This window comes from Cyrtonyx montezumae, unplaced genomic scaffold (assembly GCF_038088225.1).
Source record: "Cyrtonyx montezumae isolate F1298 unplaced genomic scaffold, pur_monq_1.0 scaffold_2, whole genome shotgun sequence".
Lineage (NCBI taxonomy): Eukaryota > Metazoa > Chordata > Aves > Galliformes > Odontophoridae > Cyrtonyx > Cyrtonyx montezumae.
In genome coordinates, this window is record NW_027071936.1 from 10,317,852 (window position 1) to 10,343,230 (window position 25,379).

Below are 25,379 nucleotides of genomic sequence, written 5' to 3' on the forward strand. Positions count from 1 at the left end.
CTCCTTTTCCCTACATGCTTTATTCTGCCTGACAAAAACAACTTACTGCTGAAATAATTGTTTCTGTTGATAGAAAAATACTACACTGGATGGATCCTTTGCTCTGAACCGTTTCAACTGTTCTCAGTACTTACACAGTAAAACTGCAAATGAAAGTGGTAAAAACACTTTCCAAGGTTTTCTTATAGTATCAGGTCTTCAAAAGCTACTACACCAGTGGAAATACTGATGCTTCCACATGATTTTTTTATTCATTTTTATTTTTGTTTGTAAATTAGATGTAATACCTTCTACCAAGCAGTCTTGGAAAGAAAAATGCTGATGTACTCCTTTAAGAACACCTGTTTCAAACAACTCTTCATGGATGGACAGCACTCACTGAGGACAACATCTGGTGCTGTTTGGTGCTCTAAACTGCAGGAAAAATGGTCCCATCTACGGCCCCCTTGCAATACAGGTAGAACACAGACAGCTGCTTCCATTTGTTCTGTCACTTTCACGATTTACTTGAGACAGATAGGAGTGGAGTCCTGCACAAAGCAGAAATAAAAAGACTGTTTTGTGCCAAAAGGAAATGTGGGATAAGAACTATAATAAGACTGCAAGGGTAAGCAAAGAGTTTGTGGCTTAAAGCAGTGCAATGTGTCAGCGAGAGAGAACAGCAGCCTTGCTGGCACTGTTGCAGACCAGAGCCTTAATCTGTAAATCACTGTGCAGCCAACATGTCAAAAAAGTTTGGCCACCCCTGGTGTACAGGCATCAAGCAACAAAATAACGTACTGTGCTAACCTCCAGCGGATAACCCAGGCAAGCATGCAAAACACCCTCCCATCCAAGAAGGATGAAAAGTAAAACTGCCAAAGTCCAATTACTTTTAATCAAGAGGCCACAAGTGATGAGAGCATGTCCTATAATCTTAAAAGAAAAAAAGTCTCAAGAACAGTAGTCTAAATTTCTTCATCTCCATTTGGGAAAGCACTCTAGAACTTTTTGGCACTAAGATGCGAAGTCAGTAGTAATTTAACTGAAATGTCAAATGTTACTGCCAAGCATTGGTAGCTTTTTCAAGGTATAAATCCAGTTTACTCTGGAAGCCTGAACTGCTACCTTCTTCTCACTCAGTCACTCCAGAGAGGTTCAGATTTTTAAATACAACTAGAGATTTACAAATATAAAAAATTATTCTCTCCACTCCTCTAGCCAGGACAAGCTGTGTCCTCTGAATCATCGCATCTGGAAGTACCACACAAGGTGGGGTGAAAACTCCTAATAGGACTTAAGGAGCTGCTGCATTGCCTCACTAGAGCAAATGCCCTTAATAATCACACAGAGTTGAATGCTGAATAGAACCAGTCAAGATTTTGTTTTTCCTCTCCTCTCCTTTCCCTCTGCCTTCCGGAAATTTTGGTTCGCTAGCTCCACACACCAATATCCACACACCATAACAAAAATTTCACATGGAATTGCACCAGGCTTTCTCCATGAAGTTCTATCTGTCTGGACACGAATTTCCAGTTAAATCTTAGGTCAGAAACTTCATATTAGTACCTCATTTTCCAGTATACTCTGGTGGGACCACTGTATGAAAATATTTTAGGAATGACAGTTCTTTGATATATACCTACTGATTTTTAATAACATACCTCTACTGACCTGAAGAGTCAACCACTCCAAGAATTCTAAAAAGGTAACTTTTCATCACATGCTTTGGAAACAACAACAACAACAACAAAATCTCCTACTGTGATTTACTCAGAGTAGTATTGTTTGTTGCCAGACACATACTAGTTTCATATACACAGTTTACAGAAGTAAGAGCATACTTTCAAGAGTCAAGCTAAAAAAGCTGAATCTTTATTCCTGAGACCAAAGTTGTGTTTCGACTAGTTGATTACAGCAGTGCTGATTTATTCCTACAGTAACCACTTTCTGCTTAAAATATGCATTATAGAAGAAAGAAATTATTCTCTGAGAGCCTGTTCCATGGATTTTTAACAAGTAAATCCTTCAATAGCCTGATGATGTAAAAATTTTAAAATTTCACCTTTTAAGAAACAAAGTAATCCTATGGCATGAGATCAACAGAAAGAACCCCTCATCAGCACCTCCATTTTATAAAGTTTCAGTGCAAGTGCAAATTCACAGTTAAATAATTAAATAAATAAATTTCAGCATCTCCTACCTCCGAATCTCTTCTTGTTTCAGGCTTTTGTGGCCTCTGTTTTCTCTATTAACAGATGACTGCCTAGAGAAATGGCAAGAATGAACTCAGTCCCAGTTTTCACAGTAGTTCAGGTAAAAGCTAACAACATTACACTTGCATCAAAAGGCCTCCAGTGCTAATATGTGAACGAGGTGAGAATCTAAGGCACTCACCAAAAACCTGATGGTAGAGTAGCCATATTTTAATAGCCAGATTTAGGATTGCTAAAATGTGCATCACCTCAGTAAGGACACATGCCTTCCTCACAGCATTAATATCTTAGCAAATATTTTTAGAAATCTTTCTTTAAAAACAAGATTGAAAAGTTCTTCTGTCCAAAGTGAGCATGAATTAATAAAACTGATCAAATTAATTACAAGAGCAGTGTCTTTTTTTTTTTCCCATGTGAACTCTCAAACATTTCATACAGGTTCATACAGGCAGAAAAATTATTTTTTTAAATATGTAATAAATAATATTCTTTGAAAACTTTTTAACGCCTCAAAATTTTGGCTTGCTTGAAAATACCCATGAGTCAGACCTTGTTTTTGCCTTTAGGAGATACTGCAAAAACTTCAGTGAACACTTAAACAGAAATTACGGGAAGACATGGTATTCTGTTTAATTTCAATATAGGAGAGTGACACTTTCTACTAAGAAGACGAATTTTCAAATCACCTAACACATGGCATTTTTAAAGAAACAGTAATTTCATAAAGGTCTTCTCACTGACAAATCTAATCCACTACAATTAAGCACAGAACCAAAACAGTTATTTTTTCAGTCAAATTTTAAAGAAAGATGCTGAAATATTCAAATTTCCATTGGTTCATATGACCTCCCTCTTGGTCACCTCTAAATGAATCTAAAATTAAAGCACTTCCAGGCAGCAACTTGCATTCATATTTATCTGGGCATAGTTTGAACCCATAAATCCTAAGCTAAACAGCTATCAACATAGAAACCAACTCTCTAAACCTTCAGTTTAAATGCTGTTAAAGAGAGTAGTGGGGGAAAAAAAAAAAAAAAAAAAAAGAAACAACACCTTAGGAAATTGTTTTGTATCCAAACTGTAAGACCAAGTCTAAGCAAAAACAGTGAAATATCTTCTCGGCTACTGTTCTACTTCATTTACTAGCTTTGTCAGACTTCAGACTCATGGTTACTGGCTTGAAACAATACTTTCTATATCACTATGCTTTATTTGTCTACCTTAATAGCTGCATCCACATAATACTTCTGCATGACTCCATTTGAGTTATACCAGTTGTCTCTAACAACTTTGTACCTGTATATGTCTGCCAGTTCCCAAAGGACTATAACTATGCTAATAGAAAGGGACTCAATTACATCATCATAAAGACCAGACAGTATGATGGGACATATAAAATGACTGTTGAGTAATGAGAACCTGGGCCTCTTCACCCTTGGCTAGATTATCATCTTTCCTCTCACAGATGGCAACACCAGTAGGTTCTAAATAGCAATGAACCCTACACACACAGCCTGCTCTGGAAACTGTCACATGTATCTAGCTAAACAACAGTAATTTTCACATTCTCTTTACCTGAAGTTTTTAGTTCCTACACTAAACCATTTCATCAAAACTGGTACCAGCAGATTAAGATTCCTATGGCTACCCTTATGCAGTCCAATACCACTGGAGTACTTCTTCGAAGGGCAGCACGTATGAGGCCCCATGTAACTGCTGTGGATAACAAAGTGAAAAAAACAAAGGCTACCATGATCTGAAGCACTATTGCAAGTTCTTACAGTCTTTTTCCTTCAGTCATTCACTTCTGACATTGTTTCCTTTCAATCCAGCCGCCATAAGCAGAACTTAATTCTTCAGAGCTGACTACTGCTGACTAAATCTCTGGAAAATCAGGCAAGGAAGCTAAGGATGCCAGTTAGGTGTTGGCTATTTCCATACTGCTGCTAAAAGCAGTTTGCGGAGACTGGACTAACTCTTCATCAGAGCATGCATTCATCCAACATGAAAACATCAAAGACATTTGCAGTTCAGATTAAATAACAGACATTGTTTTTAACTGTGATTTTCTTTTGTAGCCAATATTTCTTTCCCGAGAGAGAAGTTCTACAGTAAATTCAGCCTCTTCATGCACAAACTCATAATTAATGTGCATTACCTTTTTTTCTTCTTTTGTTTTTAATTAACTTCCAAATTATAACTTTCTATTCAATGTTTACTGTTTGAAAAGGCAAACATCTAATGCCACCTTACAAAAAAAGGGCATTGACTGCATGGCAAATATGCATGAGATCACCATAAAAAAAGCTAGTATGAGCACTCTAAAAAAGGCAGCAAAGGAAACAATGCAGGCTATTTGAGATATTACTCCAAGTACGGCATCATATCCAAACTTGTTAAGCATTTTATTCAGGAGATTCACGTGAACTCATAGTGAAAGAGGCTGTTTCTAGTGCACCACTATTACAAAATACACAATATTTGAAAATACAATTTTTATTAAAATGAATGTATTGCTGTCCCTCAAGTCAGCTAGCTGCCCAAAAAGCGTATGGAAGCTTAGCTAAGACACCACAGCTAATTTCTATCCTGCTTTAATGGTAGTTTAACAGGAGTGCTCAGTTCCCATTACGAATCTGGTGAACACAGCCCAAACATTTCCCGCCCTGGGCTGCTTTTTTTTTTTTGTTTTCTTGCAAACTCAAACAGCAGTGGCTTCAAAGTTCAAATCAGAGCTAAAGTTTTCTTCTGATTTTGGCTCCTCCATGCTCCTTTTTCATTGTTAGAACAGCCACTTTTGTACTTCATCCTCTTACCTAGGGCTTCCATCATCTGCTCTGACAAGATGGAAACACTGAAGCACTTTTCTACTCCTACAATGAAACAGGTAAGCCTAATGTCTACTGTCCTAATGGCAGTGTGAGTCAGCAAAGCCACCTTCCTCCCCACGTAGCATCCTAAGAATAGTTAGTATTCCTCTAATAATAATATTAATTTTATCACTGAGCTTGTATGATTGATTGCCCAGTGTTGATACTCAGTATTTTATGGTATATTGTGTGGCTTGTCACAAAATCTGTTACTTGTCAACAACTAGGCCACCAGTAGCAGCACGCCAAATGTTGTGGAATGACAAACACAATGGTATTCTGAAATGCATTGCACTGCTTCGATGTGCAGCAGGAAAACTAGCTTAGTAAGTATTCCTAAAATTTAAACAAACAAACAAACAAAAAGAGCCCAGTAACCAAAACGCAGAGAAAGAATCTGGGAATATCTGAGCTCAACTCAGAAGGCAAAAAGGAAGTCTGTTATAGTTTATAATAATTAAAATCAAGCTCTACAATGATTTGATAATCAGCTGGCAAAACTGTGCTAAGGTACTACACATAAAAGCGTTGTGTGTCTATTCATTGATATATAAACTAACTGAAATTCTGCTAAGAAACAGCGGAGAGCAAGAGGAGATAACTAAGGGAAGACGAAGAGTAGATGGAAAGCACATTGCCCTCAACTAGTAAAAAGAGGAAGCACATTACAAAAACGAATTGTGTGGGCAGACAAAGACATGATGAAGGAGAAGAAACACCAACTGCACAGAAGGAGGGGCAACAGAAGGTCATAAAATTAAGCGAGTCAGATGCAGAGGTTCAAGATATTGGGGAAACCAGAGGAGCGACTGGAATGTGCTTAATATATTCCATGTGAATATATGTCTGCCAGCTCCCTTTCGCCATCCTCTCCTCTCACAGCCCACCACAATTCTCCTCTGGAATAACCTGCTTTGAAAGACCTCAAAGAGAAGACTTCCCACATACCCTATGAGAGTCTTCCCACAAGCCCTGTACACATGCCTTTTTACAAAAACTGGGGTGAAGAAACAGAAATCTTTACTCAAAAATGAGCAAAACTCAAATGCATTTCAGTGAAGCCCAGCTAGCTCCTGTAAACAAGTACTGGGTGTGCTGTTCCAAAACTACTGTCCTATGAAACTCTTAAGAAATAATCTCAAACTCAACATTAACAAGATCTATTCCCTCTGGTCCCTATAATCCTCCCTAGCTTACACCACCCACTCAATTTAACATTGCTCCATCATAAAATTGGCAAAAGCATCCACAGAGATCAAGAAAATATACTGCTTGAAGATTGTTTGAATCGTATTTCTTATTCAAGAGTCTCATTTCCTTATAAATACCCTACTAATCTCTGGTTTTGATTCTCTCGTGTAGTTCTATGAATATTAATCAGAAATTGTCAAGTGCTCGGGGAAAAATGGGTGGGCAGTAATGAGTGATAATAGATCTAAGAACAATCAGCAATGAGTTGGAACACTCTCTTCATTCCTAAGTTTTCCTCATATTTGAGGGTTTCCAAGTACAGATATTTTCAGTGTGTACATTGCTTTGGGTTGTTAGTAAGAGTTCACAAAAAGACTTCTGGTTCAATTACTGCCCTTTGTCAGCGTTTTGCTGAGAGACGTACTCTCAAAGGGAGAAAAACACACTTCTGTCAGTCAGAAAGAAGAAAAAAAGCACTCCCAGATTAGCAGAAGGACATCACTGGGGACTTTTTTCATTATGTTCACTAAACATGACAAAATCCATTACATGGATTTGGTTCATTACAGGTATTATTAAACTATTTTTTATTCTCATTTTGAATTAACTACTTTAATCTTTTTTTTTTTTTTTTTTTTTTTCAGTATGCAGCGAGGTCTCACATGGACTATTTAACCCAGGTTTGGGGCCCTCAGTACAAGGAAGATATAGAGCTATTGGAGTGGGTCCAGAGGAGGACCACAAAAATTATCAGAGGGATGGAGCACCTCTTCTATGAGGGAACATTTTGGGAGTTGGGCTTGTTTAGACCGGAGAAAAGAAGGCTCTAGGAAGACCCCATTAAGGCCTTCCAGTACTCAAATGGAGCTTATAAACAGGACAGAGACTGACTTTCTAAACAAGCAGATAGAGACAGGACAAGTAAGGATTGCTTTAAAGTAAAAGAGAGGAATTAAATGTTAGGGGGAAATTTTAGACTCAGAGGGTGTAAGTGACCAACAGATGCATCTGATGACTTTCTGGGGTGTGTTTCAAAGACTTGCTGTGCAAGGCCATCACCATGACAACCTGTCAAAGATTGATACCTGCAAGTATGACCTCCCGTCCTCTAATGGACTAACCCAGCTCTGTTGAAAAACCACAAGAAAGTTTTGGCAAAAGATGCCTGATGGGGATCCCAGGGTTCATCTTCATCTTCGTCTTCTTCATTTTCTCGGTGGTCATCACTGCTGTTTGCCAGTTCAAGACTACAAGCTCCAGACAAATGCACTCGCACCCTAATCCCTTCTCCAGCACTGTGGGCTGACACTAGAACTGCTCAAAACACACCTTCAACATAGACCAGTGATCAGTATTTTTCCTGTCAATTTTCCTGATTCTCATTCTTTCTCTGTTTGCTCCCTTTTTTTCCCTTGTTAAGTTACTAAGTAATTGAAAGATCTATTTCAGCCAGTATTTTGGGGATTATTGTGTGCCGATACTTCTGAAACAACTGTAGTATATAGATTATCATTAAAAGTGACAATTGTCACCCCTTCCCTCACCTTACGGGTGAATGGAGGGTGAAAACACTGGAGCACGCTGCCCAGAGAAGCTGTGGATATCCCATCCCTGTAGGTGATGCCTTTTGTCCCACAGAGTATATCCTTCATCTGCCTGAACAAATGGAAATCAGAAGGAGACAAATCCAGTATACACAGCAGCTGTAATAGGACAGGCCAGCCAAAACTGGCAACGTGCTGCATGTTTCTCAAACTATAATGAGACCTGGCATTATCGTGTCGTCTTCTCTGGTCTGAGTCCGACTAAGCTGAAGCCTTGAACTTCCAATAGAGTTAATGGCTTAATGGTTCCAGGAAATCTAAAAGGATCATTCTGCAAAGAAGCTGGTAAGATCCAAACCTGTCTTTTTTTCCACCAGTAGTTTAAAGTCAGGACTACAAAGTATTTCACCAATACTTAGTATACATTGCTGATTACTTAACTAGACTTACAGTACACAATTAGAACAGAAAAGCACATTCCTATTAATGATCAAGACACTGCAATGTTATTATTTTCCCTGTTATGCCTTGCATAGAAAAGACTGCTGGAATAAGCTGCAATGAATTGAACCAACATATAAAGACATAGGTTCTGGTCTTGCTCCTGTTTAATCATAGCCACTAATGAAAACTAATAGGTTGCACAAACGCAATGCTAAACCTAAAATATTGTACTCAGTCAGTCATGGTCCTTACAACATACTGCAACCAAGGACAGCAGTCCAGCAAAAAGAGGAAGCATTCCAGCATTCTGGCAAGTTTACAGCTACAGTTGCCTTTTCCTCTTTGAAAATCTCATCACTGCATGGCATGTATTTTCTGTGCTTTTCTTGCAATCCTTAAAAAACTTAGTGTGCTGTGAACCTGCCGGCATAGCACCAATTTTAAATCACCGTGTCAGCTCCATTTGTTGCATTTAGCAAATAACCACTTAAAATAAGCAGAAATGAGACGCAAGATATGTTGCCCTAGCACCATAAGAATTACAAGCATATCACCAATAAAAATGGAATTCCTCATATCAATATTTTTAATTGCAAAATGATCTACAATACACTGTACAGACAACAAGGAGATCTGGTGGTTTCATTTCAGTTACACCCAAAACTGGGATATGGAGGTGAGCTGCTTCTACAAGCTATGCAGTTTAAAGAATTGTATTGAAATAGGCTGTTACACAGAAATAAACACTTCAAAAAGAGGCTTTGCAAATTTAAATACATCAGCATCACCTGACAAGCCTGTTCTGTGAAACAAGTACAGGCTCATCTTAGTTTCAGCTGGGACAGAGTTTTTTCTTCAGAGTGTCTGGCATGATGTTAAGTTTTGCTTTTAGGAGAAAAACAGTATTGGTAATGTACCACTGTTCCTAGCTCTTGATCAATAGTCACGTACAGTCAAGGATGTTTTAGTTTCCTCAGTTCCTTGTACTGTCCTGCCAGCAAGGGTACTGTGAGGGGACAGAGAAAAGACAGTTGACTTGAACTGGCCAAAAGGATATTCCATACCACATGATATCACACAGAAAGAATGTCTGAAAAAGGTGAGAGTTCATGAGGTTTCCTTCTGCTGCTTGGGAACTAGCTGGACGTGATCAGCAGGTGGTGTGCAACTGCTTGTGTGTGACTTGTTATAAATATTACAATTATATTTTTGTATATAACTATGATCCTTTTTTTTTTTTTTTTTAACCTTCTCTTCCTTTTCTCTATCTTAGTAAATTGTTTTTATCTCAAACCAAGAGCTCTACTTCATTGTTGCCTTTCTTTTTTCCAGTTCTCTCCCCTGTGCCACTGGGAAGGAGGGGGACAGAGTGAGTGACTGTGGTGTCTAGACACCTGCTGAGTTAAACCACAACAAGGCTCAATTTTGGTAACATCAGCGGAGCTAATCCGATCCTTACATACACACTTCATTAAATGGCCTTGGCTAGAGGTGAAGAGAGAAACTTGAGTATTTCTCTGGAAAGTATCAAAGATAGTAGTTCTACTTTTGACCTCTGATACATTTAGTGGAAATACAGCTATCACAGCAGAGGCAGCATAATGTAGTTACTCTTGTATGTCTTCAAACTTCTAAAACTTATCAGTATTGAAATCCACACAGTACAGTGCCTGATGCATGAAATACTAGGAATAAAAGTATATATGGTAATGTTTGTATGCCATGCATTCCTTTCCTGTTTCATTCTACAAATCATGCATCTCCATGATTGCAAATATTGCAGGTAGGGAATATGTCTGGTACACTGAAATAACATTCTGTATGGAAAAACAGAAGTCCATACTATTATTCCTTAAAATAATATTCAGAAATCTTCCTATATCACTGACTACTTAGTAAAATGAAACTCAGTTCTTAGCAAGAATTTTGCTAGACTTTAGAAATTAAAAAATAAGTGGAAAAGTAGCTCAAGATTTAAAAGAAATCATTATTGATAACAAGTAAAAACTAAATCCTATGGAAACAAGACAAAGTATCAAGTTTAGTAAAGCAGTAAAAATAAGATGAGCAAGCTTCACACTAGCACCTAAAAAAAGTCAACATAAATTTAAACATCTGTTTTCCTAGAGAAACACTACAGGGTAAGGCAGTAACCCAGAACATTTTACTTCTGAGAGTTTTTTTTACTTCCCAACTGATCTGAATGTAGAATTGGAACAATGCTACTGTGCTGCTCTCTGAATACTGTAAAGCATTTTAAAAAATTATTTTATAAAAACGTAGTTATTACCTTAGAGACGGCAATTAGTGAGGTCTATTAGAGAGTCTATTACACCCCTCCTTTCTTATCCTACTGCCTTTTTTCTTTTCTTCTAAAATATGTTTCAATTGTCTTTTTTTTTTTTTTTTAACCCAGCAGAGTAATAAATCTGAAATCTATCTAGGCAAATTCCAGATCTGGAATCCTTTCAGCCACTAAATGACATCTCCTTCATATAGCCAGGTCTCATTCTTTTTTCAGCTTTGAGACTTGTCTGACGAAAAACAAATGCACATCTCTCTCACATGCTCCTGATATTTGGAGAAAGTCAGAAGGGGATAAGAGGTGCTGGAACTGAAGCCATATCTTTACAAATTGAAACCAGTACGCTATGTTCTTCTTGGACATCCACTGTTGTGTTGGTTTGTGTGGGTTTTTTTCCCCCCTCAAACTAAAAAGATGTACGGACATGAGTTGGAGTTAAACAACTCCATAGTACATACAGACAAGAGTCATAATCTACACGGTGCCTGTAGTGATATTCTGCTTTTCTCTATTTTTTCTTACATTAACTTGTAGAGAAACAGATAAAGGAAAATATGCAAACTGAATTCAGTAGCTATTAGTTTTATAGAATGGCTTAGGTTGGAGGAGACCTTAAAGATCATTTAATTCCAACCTCCCCTGCCATGGGCAGGATTGCCAACCACCAGATCAGGCTGCCCAGGATCCCATCCAACCTGGCCTTGAATGTCTTCAGAGATGGGGCATCCACAAACTCTCTGGGAAACCTGTTCCAGTACCTTACCACTCTCTGAGTAAAAAGTTTCCTTCTAATATATAACCTAAATGTCCTGTTTTAGTTTAAAACCATTTCCCCTTGTCCTATCACTGTCAAACTACGTAAAAAGTCACCTGTTGCCATCACCACCCCCCTCCCCCCAACTTGTAAGCTCCTTCAAGTACTGCAAGGCTGCAATGAGGCTGCCACACAGCCTTCTCTTCTGCAGGCCAACCAAGCCCAACTCCTTCAACCTATTCTCATAGGAAAGGAGCTCCACTCCTTCGACCATCCTGAAGGTCCTCCTCAGGACCCACTCCTACAGCTCCATATCCTTGTACTGGGTTTCCAGGCTTGCAGACAGTACTCCAGTTGGGGCCTCACGAGAGCAGAACAGAGGGGGAGACTATCACTTCTATATCCCTCTTTTGATGCAGCTTAGGATACTGTTGGCCTTCCAGACTACAAGAGCACATGAGTGGCTCATGTCCAGCTTTTCATCCATCAGGACCTCCAAGTCCTTCTCCACACAACTGCTCTCAATGAGTCCAGTCTTGTTTGACAGGACAATATAATTTTATTCCACATCTGTCTTCTAGATGGAAAAACTAGGATGAAGTGAGAAATAAACTAAAACAAATGGGACGACTAAGTCTTTCTGCAAAATGAAAAGACAGCAGAAAGCTTAGAAAAGGTGCATAAACACCTGGACAAAGACTGCAGATTCGAGAACATAATGTGCAAGAAATGTACTCTGTGAAAGTAAAACAAATATACATTTTGGGACATATATACTATCTACAACTGAGTAAAAAAACCATACAAAACTTCAGAAAATTAACTTTTGAACTTGTGAGCAAGTTATTCAGCAGCATATACTGAATATGTGACATATAAGAATTGAAAGCTACAGAACTTATGAGAAGAAAAAATCATCACTAAGGCCAACTCATTAAATCATTAAAAACTGATTATGTCACCTATGAATAATTTCATCAAGCAATTACACTGTAATTAGTACCACTGTCTGCTTCAAAAGGTCACCTATTTTCAACAGCAATAGCAGCACCATACAAATTACGGTTGGCAGACTGGTATCTCCTCAATCAAAATAAAACAAAGTGATCCTTAGTGGACCAACTGCAGCTGTCCAGTCATAATAAACAAAATTCCTTAGTTGATTTCTTTTTCTTGACCTATGTTTTCTTCACCTTCTCCAAAAATTAAATGGATATAACAGAGGTGATGGAAAAGACTTTTAAGGCTGATGTGTGCATATTTTGGACTATCTGAGATAAACAGATACATCTGGGTGGTAGCCTGAGAATCGAGCACTGTGAATTTCAAATTAAATAACTGTTTCAGAATAAACCTTTGTTTACTTTTCATGTTCAGTGCCATAGCATTCAGAGTGCCCTGTTGTGCTCATAACACATAAGGCAGGTGATAAAACGAGTTAGCTCTATATATCTATCTGTCATTCCTAGACAAACTGTTCAATGTCACTCGAGAGCATGGAAACCAAAAGTAACATCAATGCTTCTATAATGCAAAGCAGCAGAAAAGAAAGGCACCTAAAAGAACTAGTAATCAAGTACTGAGTTCAAAATGCTGACAGTAATTCACCAAAGGAACAGCTGCAGGAAGAACAAAAAGCATTTTTCCCAACAAGATTGGGGGTACAATACAGAAGGCATACTAATACAATAGCAGCCTCTCTACAAATCCCATGAATCTACCTGAAAACAAATACAACCCAACAATGAAATGCCATCAGTAGGCCTAAGTTTAAACAATGACAATATCCAAGATTCTAACCAGAAGGTTCCTTGCATGCTTAAGTTACAAATAGATGAAAAAGCTTTGAGGGTTGATAACTGAAGCATACTTAATTACTGTGAAATTACTAGTGTGCTCAGCCAATTCCACTGTTACAGATCAACACCAGTAACTTTCAGCTAATTTCCTGCAACTTTCCCTTCTCTAACCACTCTATCAATTATTACACGTATCTGCCTAATCTTACTCATGGGTCATTTGTATAGACCTAAGAAAAGCAACTAAGCTATTACATAATGTGAGGTATCATACTCAGTGTTTATTAAATACCATGTGAACATTCAGTACTGAATGTAAAACAAAATGCACATGAACAGGTCTCCAAGCTTCAGATCAGCAGAACATGATCTCATCTACCATAATTCAGTAAATGACTACAATAAGTCTTTAACATCTATTTAAAAGTGTTGCTACACTAAGGATAGAATTCATCTATCCTAACTGCATCTAGATTAAACTTACAACCTAAATTTCATTTCTAGTAAATTCGGAGAGATGAGTACTTCCACAGAATGATTGATCCAACTTCTCTTTGAGATCCTGGGTAACATCATGGAAAAAGATAAATTTTCCTTCAATCCACAAAGGACTGAAGGAATGAAGACAGTGTAATTGAGAATAGAAAGAATGCCCATAGAATATTTGCTGGAGCACAAGAACATAATGCCAATATCTGTAATAATTCTTTAAGAAATAAGAAAAATTCACATTGTAAGTCTACTAGACATTTCAAGAAGCCTAATCATTTGTGACATCCATTCTCAGAAGAAAAAAACAGAAAAAAATATCACTTTGAAATATTAGTATCAGAATGATTAGCCTCATCTTCACCAAAATTTGAAGTTAATGCAATATTGAAATGATTTTTTTTTTGGCCTTATAGTTCAAAATATATCCAAAAAATGCTGCTGACTTTTCTGCAGGGATCAACCACCTCCAATTTATATACTAAAAAGTCAAAGACAACGCAAATCTGAGTTTAAAATAAGTTCACTTTCACTGAAGCTATGACAATGGATATCTTCCCATGGGAAAATGAAAAAACGTTCACCGCTTTTTCTGAGGTTGTAACGAGAGTTGGAGGGTAGACAAAAAAAAAAAACCAACACAACTGCCTTTAAGCCAAGTACAAACTGTTAATTATCTGCATGTTTATCACTGAAATAAAAAAAAAAAATCAGCAGGTACATTTTTGTTTGTTTATTTTTAATAATAAGGCAGGAAGTAGTTCCCTATACCTTTATCAGTCCATAGTTCCTCAGTTACGGTCCAGACAACCCATTCAAATAATAAACCTTCATATGAATATGTTTTGTCTTGATAAGTAGAAAATGCGTATGCATTTGTCAAAGGGGAAAAAGATGGCTAATAAGATGGAACTGCAATACTGGTCTTAATATTAATCTCTGCTCTGAAATCATATTTACTGAGAACAGGAAAAGCAAGGCTCAATATTCTGCTATCTTGTAATGTAGTGAAGTAAGTCTTGTGCACTCAAGAAGACAATGGCAAACTCAATGGCCACTTCCAGCAGAATTCCTGTACCTTAACTACTGCTAAACAATTAAAGCAACAAGTAACAGATTTCATTTGGGGAAAAAAAAAAAAAGTAAAATAGCTAGTAAACTCCTCACAGCTTTTCCTACAATCTCCCTGAAACAGACACTAAAATACTGCTCCAGTAACAATTAACAGAAATGTCACTTGACGTTTACATTATTTTTTTTCTATACCATCAAGAAAACAGCCAACACTGTTGTGCCCTGCTACATTGTTTCCTATGAACAAGGACCCATATTGATTGGTGGTGCTAAAAACAACTATGGTCCCCTCACATCCTCAATAAATATGTATACAAAGAAGGAAATTAGTATTTCAGCCTATAGAAGTGGCTCTCTTCAGATAAAAGAAGAACTCACATCTTCCCTGCCCATGTCTGAGGTAGCTGGTGCCACAAGGAGAGTTCATAACTTTAATTCAGTTGTTTAATTTCAAGACAGTCAGAGTCTGTTGTTACAGACCATTTTTATAATGGGTTCATGAAATTGTACTTATTATTTACAGCTAAGAAGTCAGGATTAGACCTCCCTTTGAAGTTTTCAGGCAGAGAAAGGTTTATCACAGATGTCGGTTCAACCCTCCTTCTCAGAATGTACTAATTTTATGCTCTTATCTTCTTTAGCATCAGCCTCCCAGTAGCCAAATGTCTAGCATCCCTAACGGATAAGTTTCCAGAGTTCTTTAAGAATACTAGTGTCACATCCTGCAGAATCCATTACAGATAAGCAAAATTTCTTGTGGGTGGGCACTAACTCTTCTGTTATGTCATTCCTCAAGCAAACACAGTGGGACAAATATTCACTGCATGGAGATTCCTAGCAAGAGACTTTTGATAATAAATGCCAACCTTAAGTTTCACTGTCCACAATCCTATGTATAAATACATGATTAACTCACCACTATAGCTCTCCTTGCTATCAAATGTACATCTGTACAGTTGCCAGATACTTCACAACATAACGACTAAGAAGATGGAAGTCAATAATAAGGTTTGATAAAGATAAGCAAGACTCAGAAAATAAGTATTAGACAGATAAAAGAAGCTAAAAACATGATTCAGGAGACTAACCCTAGACCTACAACTGATTTGCTATATGAACTTATTTCTTGGATCCCTGTGCTATAATTACTCTAGAGTATAAGTTCTGCACCTTGCTTAAAAATAGACCACTGGTTTAACTAGCTTCTCAACTTTTCTGCTGTTTCCAAGACTGCATTCTAAGTGGCATAGCGCAAACAGATCACAAATGAGTGCTATAGGTTACAAAAAGAGGCAGTATTTATCAGAAGAGATCGCTACTGTTGCAATGGCTGTATTGCCCAAAAGCAAGAGAATTTTTCAAGGGAAGCTGCCAGAGAAAGAGTCAAGGTGAGATCATTCCATAGGACTGATTGTGGAAAAAGTGCCGCACTGAATGTATTTCTCCATATATTCATCAAATTCCACAAACATAGACATTTCGGCGTTAGGTAATGTCTGTTTAAGCCAATGGTTCTCAGTCATTTTAGATGGACAACATACTTCAAAAAGGTTTAAAGCATGAAGGCATCATTTTCTTGATTTAAGTCTTCCATCAGAAAGAATCTTATTTGAAAGCAAATCTCTTAATTTCCAGAAAGGCTGTAGGCAAAGGTACAAAAATACCTATGACGTAAATGAATTTATGCTTTAGTCTGATACGTCTGTTGATTTTCTCCATATAAAATACTCTCTTCATTCCAGTGACTCAGGAAGTGCTCCCAAAAACCCACAAATTCTACTGCACGGGAAGCTTCCAGAAACTTCTACAATTTGTTCCAGGGCACTTCAGTAACTTATTTTCTTGAACATATTTTGCCACTGAAATTTGTATGTACACTTGAAGTATGAGAATTGATCATTATCCGTTTCTAGAAACAAGAATCCTCATTAAATATTTAGTTTTTCTCTAAAGCACAATCCTGAAGAAGGAACTAATTAAAATTTGAAGTTAACTAATAATCTCTTTCAATGAAGATGAACGAAGAATCTCGTATTTCAATTCCTGTTTTCCTCATGAGAGAGAAAATACTTGATGATGCAGTCATTTAGGGGTTTCAGAGAAGCTGACTCTTAAGAGAATTTTTTGCAGTACTGTTTAAATTTACAAGTAAGCAATATTTCAAATGTGAGAGAAGTTTTGGGGCAAAGTAAGGCACATTCTACAATTATCTCCAGATTCTTCTCCTGTAAATGTAAGTTTTATATATTCACATTTTAAAAGAAATTGATTCCAACCACAGTTAAGTGTACTTGTGAAGCAACTTCACTGTCCTGACAGAAGCTGAAGTCGCACCAGAGGTGATGATAGAACTTGGGGAGGGAAAAACAAGATTCTACTGCACTTGAGCATGACCTAGTGGCTGGTTCATTGAGTGGCATTTATGGTAGAAACAGAAAAGACTGGTCTGCTCTCGAAGCATCAACTTAATGTGTATCTAATACTCTATTACAGCTGAATAAAGGGAAAAAACAGCGGACTGGAATGAGATGTGAAAATGAAAGACCCACACTCCCACAGAAATTAGCCAGTTGGGACTCACGTGCCTGATACCTGGACCCATCAAATACACTCTGTTTTGTAACTAAACAAAATCTTCTAACAGGTTTGTACCAAGGATAAAAACCTTTAAACTTCAAATTTCTCCCCAAAAATATTTAATATAAGGCCTACTTAACTATACAAAGGCTTAATGAATTAGACAGTAATAATTACTAGCACACAGTCAGTATCTCTATTAAAACAGAGGTTGATATTTAAGTTCTATATTTAAATTGAATAAGACTCCAGTTAAACAACAAGTGAAAACCCTGCTAGCCAAATGAAATGGTAAAACAGAACAATCTCTACTGTTTACATGTTCAAATCATCTCTATATGACATGAAAGACTATACCTATTCTTTAGGCATACAAAAAAATTTCCTCAAAGTTAGCCAAACTGTTTTTCAGCTTGAGTATCCTGGTTAAACTATCTGGTACGTTAAGCAACTGACATATATGCCTACTCAAACTTTATTGATGCTACTTACATTGTAAAAATTTAATGTGGTTGCTTTCAGCTTGGAAAATATTACTTGCTCTTAACTATGAAATAATCTATCCATGGTATAATCTACACAATAAAATATAAAGTTGTTTGACCTGTGCTAGTCAAACCAAAATGGTGAATTAATAGATTAAGTATTATTTTTTCATTATTAATTTTTAGCTAATTTCCATGGAATGTAAAACAAATTCACATTATCTAAGCTGAAAAAACTAGAACACTACTATGTCAACAGATTGTGAATGCCTGCTTAAGGCAACTGACAGATAAAGACAAATATTTCCAACAGAAAAGGTCCTAAGCTCCCCTTCTTCTTTATCCATGTACTGTAACATTTAACAGGCTTCTCTACCTCTTCATTTTAGTGGTCAAAACACTTAAATTTCCAGTCATTAAAAAAATTACTTAAATGGGCATTATATTGAGTTACTTAATCTCCACAGCTACTCCTTGCCAGCCATTCAACCACGAAACACTGACCTTGCTACGCAGATGATCTCCAATGAAAATCTCTGCTCTGATCTACACTTCTATTCATTCTGCTCTGTTCTTCTTCCATAAAAAAAGAATTAAAAAAAAATTTAATTGTTCAGTCAAACTTGCATGTTTTATAGCAGTATATATCTTGATATATTTATATTTTAAATTAAGGATCAAAAAAAAAAAAGCAAAATGAATAGGTACATAACTCTGCTTATAAATCACTAAAGCCTGGACTTTGACCGTGAGTTCAGATTTTAACCTCATAATTTTCTTTCATGCTGCCAGAAGACATTTCATATTAACTCTGAAAATATCTGTTATAGTGATTAGCATACTCCTTTCAGAGTAAAGATGCATCTTTTTAAAAAGGACATAACACACTGGGAGTGAGTGAATATATTCCAAAAAGAATTAAAATAACATTGTCTTTGGTTCTGATTTCTGAGAGGTCTTCTGATACTGAAGGTCTCAGAAAAACAAAACCAAATAAAAGAACCCAACATGCACATCTGTTTAATGAAAAATTATTCTTAGTTGAGATAATTCTTCATAACACCACCCTACAGGGTTCGTAAGTCGAATTTATATGTAGTCCTTCTGGAAGAGCAAACTGCACAAAGCTACTTACTGTACACAGGCTACGAAATACGTCAACCAAGGGAAAGGCAAGCCTATTGCACAAAGCCACAGAGGAAAGAGGAGAAACCTCCACAACAGGAAGTTGTGGAGCTGCTTGTGGGGTGGAAAGCTCATGGAACTAAGTTCCTTGCCACCCACACACTCAAATTTTACTGGAGCCAGGTACAATATCTTGTGTGATTTCCTTCAGTGCTGTCAGTGCTTCAGTAACTTTCCTGAACAGGCCTGCATGCATAAAGGACCTACCTTGTTAATTTGCTTATGGAATGTAGAGAAAAGTGAGGAATATTTTGTGGTGAGGAATAATGCCTTCATTTCCCTTCCCTCCCTCCCCAATTATCATTTTGTTTTAGATGGATTTATTATAATGAAACAGCTGATATTCTTCTGCACAGAACATCCACAGCTATTTAAATCATCAGTCTCCGGGTTTCATATGAACAGAATAAGATAGAAACGGCAAACTCTTCTCAGTAAAGAAAGCCTGTGACACTACATAGCTGTTACTAAGAGGGAGACTCCCACACCTGCACTGCCTGTATAGTTTTCTGAATTTTTGCCCAATTCATCTAGGAACATGCTAATTTGCTCTTTGAATCAACACTTAATTTGCAGTTGGTGTCAGGAATTATATTATTAGTCATTTAATTAAATTTAAAGTCATTAATTAATGACTTTTGCTTGCACTGTCCTTACCTTTGCATTAAGGACAATACTTTTTTCACACTTCTCACCAGAAGAAAAATTAGTTATTCTACAGTAGTTTAATAACTACAAAAGGATCCTCATGTATTCACACAAAATCAGACGGCTATTTAGACTGCGCTAACAGTAAGAGCACATCAGTGCCTCTGAGGCCCAGCTAACTTGTTCCATAGACCCTCACAACTGTTATTTACTTGTATAACTGGTTAGCTGTACAACTGTAGATAATTTTTTCCTCTCAAAGAACAGGAGAAAAAAAGAAGATGAGAAGAAAGCAACCGCAAAAGAGAAAAGAACTCCTTTTCATGAATGAAAAAGCACTGATCTTGGCAGTGTTACAAAAGTAATATTTTCACTAGAATGAACTGTTCTCAAACAATTTCTCCAATATGTTAGATACAAACAAGTTCTTCAGTCTTAGGCACGCATGTCTTCTCTTTCCACCCTTTTTTTTTTAGTTCCAAAACCAAATTTATTACGGCCAAAAGTTCCTTACAAATCCTAACCTTTATTTGTACTTGAGCTACATTTCTCTCTGATGGTATACCAGAGCAGTGACGCACTATGGAATCTCATTCCAGAACAGTATTTCTTTTTCTCTATCCTTTTATTTTAATAGTCCCTTGCCATAGAGCAACTACTAGCATTTAGTGAGTTTCTATGCCAGCAGTACTCAGTTTTGGAAACAAACAAGATTTTCTTTGTCTCTCACTGATATTAGAAACTCAAAGAAATACTAATGCCTTAACAAATTCATAGTAACCAATAACATGCTATGGATTACTTAAACCACAAGTGAAACATAACTGCCTGCGGAGGAAATGTGGCAACTGTTAAATAGTGGTTAGCTTCAGAAACACTTTTAAAGTTTAGACAAGAAGCGAAGTAAAGAACTAAACTTAACCAAAACTAAAAAGAGAATGCAGTCAAGCAAATTAAAGCTGGGCTTGGCCACAATGAATCCCCCAGCTCCCACAGATACAGTTCAAAAACTGCATATGGTGGGTGCCACCAGTTTCTGTTTCTGAGGAAATCCAAATTAGTAGTTACATAAACAGATGCAATTCCAACTGTTTTCAAGTGGAGACTGAATATGGAATTGTGATTGGTGATTTACTTAGCTGCTGATTCAGATGACAGAACTGAAATCAGCAAAGCTGCTCAGGAAGGCAGCCTGTAGGATCTCCGCTTACAGATTTTACATGTCAAATTTACATACTAGCTCCTAGTTTGCCTTGGTAAGACAACAGCTTCCTGTCAGATATCACGGGTACAGGTTATGATTACTTTTTTGGTTGGAGGGCAGGTTCTGCCCCTGCAGAACTACTGGTGAGGTGCTCCTCTACATCCTTCATCACTGTATTAGGATGGTATTACCAGAAACGCTGTAATTCAAGTTCCGTTCACAACTAGGACTGAAAACAGCACTCAGTTATGTTTGTTTTAAGGGACAGTAGAAGTTCTACCCTCCCTCCTCAGAATAAAAGAACTTGAATAGTACTCACTGCTAGAATACAGAACAGGTAACTTACAAAGCTAGCAATTAATAAAGCCAGCAGTTTAATTAAAGTGCTCAAAGAAGCTGAACTGACAACACCAGCCTACAATTGTCATTTATTATGATACCTTACAAATAGCTTTGTTTCAATACTAAGACGTTTGTCATTTACAACTTTAAACAAACAGAAGCATTCATTAACATGGGCAGACTTTGTGCAATGTTGAAAAAATGCACTCAATCCTAACACTGAAAAAATCTAAATATCAGAATAAACATCAGAAACTTCCACTCTTCTGAGATCATAGAGAACTGTCTGAATTATTTCCCTATTTCAAGAATTCTGAAATTCTTCAAAGTTCCATAAACTCCATAAACTCCATAACTGAGAATGAATCTGATACTGTCCTTAAAAAAAAAAAAAAATACTATGACCCATTATATAGATTCCCAAAGTTTAATTTCAGTGGAAATAATTCTTATTTACTATTTGAAAAAACTCAAACTAGACTGGGACATCAATCACGTTTCAAAGAAGCCTGTTCTTCTGTCTGACCACTCTTCCAGTAATAAAGTATTCCTAATATCCTTTCTTAACATCTTCTGGCACAGCTTTGTGCTCATTCTGTACATCCTGTCATTGCGTACCAGTAAGCAAAGCTTGGCATCCCCTGCTGCATCTCCCCTCCTCAGGAAGCTGCAAAGAGCAGTAAGGCTGCCTCTTGCTCTCCTCTTATCCAGATTGGACAAATCAAGTGTCGTCAGTCTTCCATGTGAGCCTCCAGCCCTGTTACCAGCTTTGTTGCCCTCCTCTAAACAATTTCAAGTACCGTAAGGCCGTACACGCATTGGAGTAAGAAAAGCATTACTCAAAATTATTCTGTGAAGCAACAAGAGGATGAAGTCATGAATCTAAAACGAATATGTGACGTTTCAGAAGATTTGAAGAGAACATAGAAGTGTTATGAAAATATACAGTTATTTAAAAACTACATGAATGTGGGCAAATGAGACTATACATAGAATCACAAATTGGTTTGTGTTGGAAAGGATCTTCAAGATCATCTAGTTCCATCCCCCTGCTGTAGGCAGGGACATCTCCCACTAGACCAGGTTGCTCACAGCCCCATCCAGCCTGCCCTTGAATGCTTCCAGGGAGGGGACATTCAGAGCCTCGCTGAGCAGTATGTTCCAGCATCTCATCACCCTCACAGTAAAGAAGTTCTTCCCAATATCTAGTCTAAATCTACCCTCCTCCAGTTTAAAGCTATTTCCCCTTGTCCTGTCACTACATACCCTTAACCAGTCCCTCCCTAGCTCTCTTGTAGGCCCCCTTCGGGTACTGGAAGGCCACTATAAGGGGTCCCCCCCGAGCATTAGATATAACTGCTTTAAATATATTTATCTGGGCAATATCAGGAAGTAAAACCTGGCAAGGGGAGTTTTGGTGGCAATGACTTTCATAATGGGAGATACAATGAAAACAGTAAAAGTTCTGAGAAAAAAAATCTGATATTAAGAATGGAAAGAACCGCACAGTCAGAGAAAAGGATTTCATCTAGAGTTCTCAGTGAATTTACATTGTTCCTGCTTTCATAAGATCCCCAACAATGGAAATCTCAGTGGTAAAGGTGTAAAGCAAGTATCGCCTACTGTGCCACTGAGTTAGCACTACATCACCTATATAACTACCAGTTGAGATTACGAGCTCTTTACATATATCAGTGAGGAAATGATTGGATGTTCTAACTGAAAGTCACTTCTGGCCTGATCTGTGAAGTACAGTTACTCAGAATTTTGGCTAGAGTCTCACAGTGCTGTATAACAACTATCTACCACACCTTTTCTCATCTACGTAATAGCAAAATGAATACTATGACTTGACATTATTGCAATTTCGTGTTTTGCATTGCTGAACAATAAACACAGGTAAATAAAACAGTTCACGTTCAAAAAGTAGTTTTGTTGTCTAGCTTCCATGGAATATTTAACACAGAAATCTCACTGGAAACTTCTGAACAGTATCACTATAAATAGGAATAGCATGTGAAGTGTGTGATTAACTGTAATGAAGCAGAAAAATGCACACAAAAACCTACAGGTGCAAGTACCTTATTTGTCATGTAAAACTAATTAATCACTTCTGCCATTTCAAATGCAATCATCATTAACCTTCAAATTATACAATTCCACTCAAGCAGAGTCTTAGATTAGAAATGCATTTTCCTATGCATGAAATAAAATACATTGCTCAGAAATGTATCGTGTGCTAAGTTCATATAATTATCCACAGATTGGAAAGCCCAGCCTTTTGCCTGCATGTCATGCAATGCTGGACTGAATTCATTCCCCTCACTGGTTTTTCATAATGGGCCAGCAAGGAACATAAGTCCAACTGTTATTTTGAATATATGGAATAGGGACCAAGGGACACTCAGGAAATGCAATGAGTATCTTGTATATGCTCTATTCAAGTTACTGCAAAATTGCTAAGAAAGGGATCAAGTGGTAATTACATACAAGAATTATTCTGACACCAGGAGTAAAATCTGGTCATCCAGGATACTAGTGAGACTCCTCAGGGACTTCCTGAAGTATATACCCAAGGAAAAGGTATATAAAGTATTACATCAAGGAAAAGGTGCAACCCTATCCAGCCCAATAACAGAGTAAGGTCTCAGGCCATACAGGCAGGACAGAGAAAGCAGTGACTGTTCTACAAATCCTGATGTGACATTAGCTGCTTATTAATGACAGACAAGAGTTAGATCATCCTACACTTGAACAGAAAAAATATTCGGAAGATTTCAGAGGGGAAAATTCAAGCAGCTGGAGGTACTAAAATCCTGTCAGCAGTAGCAAAAACTAAAGGCTTTGATTATAACAATTTCAGATCTAGATAACAAAAGTGAGCTGCTAACACCTTAAGATCACAAAGCAAGAAGTGATGTACAGGATCAGAGAACAGCCCACCTAGCCCACTGCTCTCTTTCCAACATTAGTAGCAACAAATGCCATTTCAAGAGAGTACTCAAGCTTGGCCCCTGTTTCTAGGTACTTCTTTTAAAGGCCTTACTTAATGACATAGTCAGTGCTGCATGCTGTTACTTAACATGCTAATTTTTTTTTTTAGGTAACAAGAAGCTGGAAAGAAATAGTGCTCGATCCTCAAACATAGATCAACATTCAGTATAAAGCGAGTCACTGTTTTCATTGCAAGTTTATGCAAGCAAAATTTAGTCTTCCAAATACAATTATAAAACATACAACCAAAGACTGACCTGGTAACAAATTCTAAAAGCACCTACTTTTAAGCAGCAGGAATAGGTCAGCAAGTTCTGCATCTGAAAGATCATACTTATCTTCTGAAAAGGTAAACTAAACACCAGTTTAGATCAGTACTTGAACACTGCTGATCAGTATATTTATAGGTTGCTTCCATTTTATGAATGATACTAAAATACAGTAGAATTTCAGATACTCTCCACACTGACTACATGCATCTGTTATTGAAATCAATTGGGAATTCTTTTGAATGTCTCACAAGAGAACAACTTCACCAGCCCATCCTTGCCTCCAAAAGCCAGAGTTCCAGTGCAGTAGCCTGCTCTTACAACTTAAATATTTTCATGAAATTAAATGTGGGGAGATTTTTTGACAGTAGAAAATGTAGTGAAAATTGAAAATGTATTATAAACAGACTGAATTACTATATTATTACAAATTCCAGCAAGGCTGACTTGCAGGCTAGTCAGCATTTTAAAGATGCAGAAATAATAAATAACAGTATGGTTCGCGTAGTATGTGGACTGACTAGTCTGTTCCCACAGATCCAAGTGACACATTCAAAATTCTATGCCTTTTCTACATCAGTACATCAAATAACAGAGTAAGAAAGCTTTCTACTAATGTGAAATACAAAGAATGCAGTGGAACTTCCTGTTGCACAGAGCAACAAGTGCCACCAGCTAAGCACCGAGGCAAAGAACATTTTTCAACTACCTGTCATTATAGATGTAACACTTCTACATTCTGGCTCAGTAAAACACAGGTAAAATCTTCTTCATCTGATTGCACAAGCCCACATACACTGAGCTCTGCTGAATCAGAAACCTGGAGCTGATAACTCTACATTTCATAAAATATATAAACACTTCAGGTTTCCTCCACAGTTATTTTATTTCCTTTCTCCCCCTGATAATCGTTGTCTACCCCAGGGGCAGATTTCACTCCACTGAACTGTAGCAAGATAATATTTTTGGATTTGTTTGACCTGACTCACTTCACTCTCTTATTGTTGCTA

The 25,379-nt window shown here is 37.3% G+C and overlaps 2 long non-coding RNA genes across 4 annotated transcripts in view; both read right to left on the bottom strand.

Annotated features, from left to right (window-relative positions):
• Nucleotides 1-2,211, bottom strand: part of LOC136048661 (uncharacterized) — a 72,616-nt gene extending 70,405 nt beyond the window's left edge. Inside the window, exon 1 of the long non-coding RNA XR_010622209.1 lies at nucleotides 2,183-2,211. This is a non-coding gene — a long non-coding RNA (uncharacterized LOC136048661). The remainder of the gene's footprint in view (nucleotides 1-2,182) is intronic.
• Nucleotides 2,212-25,379, bottom strand: part of LOC136048660 (uncharacterized) — a 58,174-nt gene continuing 35,006 nt past the window's right edge. For 2 of the 3 annotated variants that reach the window (XR_010622208.1, XR_010622206.1), the window contains one exon: nucleotides 2,212-2,241. This is a non-coding gene — a long non-coding RNA (uncharacterized LOC136048660). Of the gene's footprint in view, nucleotides 2,246-25,379 lie in introns of all 3 variants that reach the window. The other variant, XR_010622207.1, reaches the window with a different exon arrangement.